Source organism: Microchirus variegatus (assembly GCF_963457635.1).
Source record: "Microchirus variegatus genome assembly, chromosome: 20".
Classification (NCBI taxonomy): Eukaryota; Metazoa; Chordata; class Actinopteri; order Pleuronectiformes; family Soleidae; genus Microchirus; species Microchirus variegatus.
This window is the reverse complement of record NC_139821.1, coordinates 11,386,237-11,389,403: the sequence shown is the minus strand read 5'-3', so window position 1 is coordinate 11,389,403 and position 3,167 is coordinate 11,386,237. Positions and strand designations below refer to the sequence as shown.

At 42.0% G+C, this 3,167-nt stretch overlaps 1 protein-coding gene across 4 annotated transcripts in view; it reads left to right on the top strand.

Annotated features, from left to right (window-relative positions):
- usp15 (ubiquitin specific peptidase 15) overlaps positions 1–1,737 on the top strand; it is a 20,676-nt gene extending 18,939 nt beyond the window's left edge. For all 4 annotated transcript variants that reach the window (XM_083906960.1, XM_083906959.1, XM_083906962.1 and 1 more), the window contains one exon: positions 1–1,737. This exon is cut by the window's left edge and continues 1,314 nt beyond it. The gene's annotated coding sequence lies outside the window, so the exon portion shown is untranslated.
- Positions 1,738–3,167: the final 1,430 nt, after the last annotated feature.

The following is a 3,167-nucleotide window of genomic DNA, read 5'->3' as shown; positions in this document are numbered from 1 at the left end:
CGTTGTTTCAGAGTTTCCTAGCGTTCAAATTTCTGTCTCAATGATCTCCGCATAGCAGGCAGCAGTTGTAGACACAAATCTTCCCTACAACTCTCTCATTATACTTTGTAATTCGTTTTTTCAAAGCTTTACCTTGGCTCTGCACTCTCTCTCGTTTAATCTGAGGCGCTGTGAGATTGGGAACATTGGTGATTTCGCTGACATCAGATACCACTATCTGTTTGGATCACCTCGGCCTTAACTCTTAATCTCGGACCCAGTTGCCTTTTGCGTTGCACATCACAGTTGCACAGTCTTTCTTGCATTTCCTCTTCCAATACCACAAACTCTGTATAAAAATGGACGTAGTCTGCTGTTTGCAAAACAGAACTCTCATTTTGAAGCCTAAAGATTCTTGATTTGACCGGTGGTGTGATAGTTTTATGATGCCACCTGCAACCAGGCACCTATTGGACAATACCAGCTGTCAAAGACACTGGTGTCCACTCATATGTGCCATGCATTATTGTCCATGTTGCTCTATATAATCATGCTCCATTGAAGAAAACCTGAAAACCTCCCATTCAAAAGGACTTCTTTTTTGCAAACAGCAGCGTCGCCCCCTGGTGGCTAACTGCTACTTCTGCCCCGACTTCCTTTGGCTTCACTTCACTCAAAAGCGGAAAGCTACGTCTATTTTTATACACAGTTTATATTCCAAACACACAATCACACAAGTATGAATGTCTGTATTTGCTTGTTATATTGCAGCCACGTCATCCTGCAGGGCTTTATTGTTTTTATAAAAGCCACACGAGGGCCAGAATATATGCTAAATGGAATGAACACTGACCAGATGTATGTGGTTGATGATGCCTTTTGAGTCTTTACAGGGCCAGATCTGTTTTTCCATTTCCCCCCTCTCCCTTCTGTCTTTCATGGCACCCTCTCTCGCTTTGGATGAATGTGACGGTAAATGGGTTTCCTCACCTTTGATACTCGCTGTATGAATTATAATGGGTACTGCTGAATGTGTCTCTTTCCAGAAAGGGACTAAATAAAACGCTTGTCTGAGGTCTTTGGGGATGTGGAGGAAAAAAAGGGGCGAGACAGACTGAAAACTGAGGGGTGAGTCTGCCCAAAAGACTTTTCAGCTTTCGGGATCATGACACAGTGAAAATATTTTGTGGCAGGGTTGTTGCAGGGTGTTCTTCCATCGATGTAGTTCATGATTGAATGTTGATGTTTTATTTTTCTACCCGTTCTTTCCATTGTAAACAGCATTAGCATACCTGCTGTTGCCTCAGATTATTCGATGTGTACCATCCCTCGCTTTCCCCTTCTGTGGGCTCCATCGCCGCGGCGCTGTCTCTCTTTTTGGTGCGACTCACCCCATCCTGACTGTGTGAGATGTGATTGCTACTATAGAGTTATACAATACTGTACATAAGAGTTCACTCTGTGAGTGCACATTTGATAAAGTTTATTTATTTATATGTAAGCATTTAATAATAAACAGACAATATATTTAAACCTCGGCAAGACCCGACGATGTCGGGGGAGAAAAACGTGGATTCGGTCCACACGTACACACCAATTCGCAAAAGACTTGCCTGTGCTCTTGTCAGGGAGGGAATATTTAAAAAGAAAAAGGATGGTTCTGATGTTTTGGGACTTTTTTTTGTAGAAAAGAAATAAAGGAAAAAAAAATAATCCAGACATCCTTGCATGATGATGACATAACAGGGGGTTTCCAGATTTTGCTGCACTTGAGTTCACTTGGGTTTACATTTGAAATGTGCATGTGTATTTATACACAATCTTCAGTAAAGATGTGTAAAAGCTTCTTGTGGGTTTCACTCTGGTTTTCTTCCCTTCTGTGTGACGTGTTTAACGTGCATCCCGACATCCATACACCAACAACACATGGAAGACGCACACATTAAAGTTCTATTCATTAAAGCCACACTATGTAACGTTTGCACGTAGAACTAGCGCTAAATAATGTATATTTTGGCTGAATAGCAGTATACCTCGTGTACTGAATCCTGTTATTAATATTAGTGCTGGGCGCGTTAACGGCATCAAAGCTAACACACAAAAAAAGACGCACCTGACGTCATGTTTACTTGACTCCCGATTGTTAAAATGATTGTCTAAAGTAACGCTTAACTTTAAAAACAGAGGCACACATACGCAGTGCACGGGTACGCTGGTTATTTGTAGCGCTGCTCTTTTCGTTTAATAAACAGACCGCTCCTGTTCGACTGTAGACATGCTAACGGCGCTAAATGAGCTAATGCAGCTAACGGAGCTAACTGGTAAACGGTGCCTGGACTCCGGTGTCGCGGCACGTAAATAAATGTCACATGCGCTTTTTCGGGTCAGTCAAGTCGGCATTTAAGACATAATCCTGTTGGTGGGATGTTAAGAGGAAGCTGGTGTGAACCCATACGTTATAATAATTTTCAATTTAAATAAAAGTGTTGGAACGATCTATCATAATTAGAGGTGGGCACTATGTCAACGCACAACGCCGTTTCCATGACGACTGACTGGAAAAAGACGTGAGTGACGTCATGTTTACGTGCTGTGACACCGGAGTCCAGGCACTGTTTAGCTCCATTAGCTCCTTTAGTGCTGGTTAACGCTCCTGCAGTGGAACTGGAGCGGTCTGTTTATTGCCTCTGTATTCAAAGTTTAGAGCTACTTTAGAGACTCATTTTAACAATCCAGAGTCACGTAAGTCCGGTCAGTCGTTTACGTGCACACCACTAATCATAATCTATAAATAAAAAAGATTCTATACAGAAATAACTCATAATTTGATATTAAGTGGTGGGCCACAGTATATTAATTGGCGGGCTCCATGTGGCCCGCGGGCCTACAGTTTGAGACCTCTGTCTTAGAGCAAAGGTTATTTATAACATTAATAAAGGTGTAGCATTGTATGGAGGACAAGACCTGACATATCAATAAATAAATAAAAACAGAAATGTAAAGCATTTTTTATGCATTTATTTATTTATTCCGGTATTTATTTCGTCAGATCTCGTCCTCCATAGCGTTGTCTCTCCTGCACTGTGACCGAAGGGTGGCGCTATCTGACAGTTCCTCAGTTCTGCTGGTGTTTAGAAAAATCAGGCGGAGTGGGACCTCCTGTGTGTTTTTTTCCCCCTCCTCTCTTG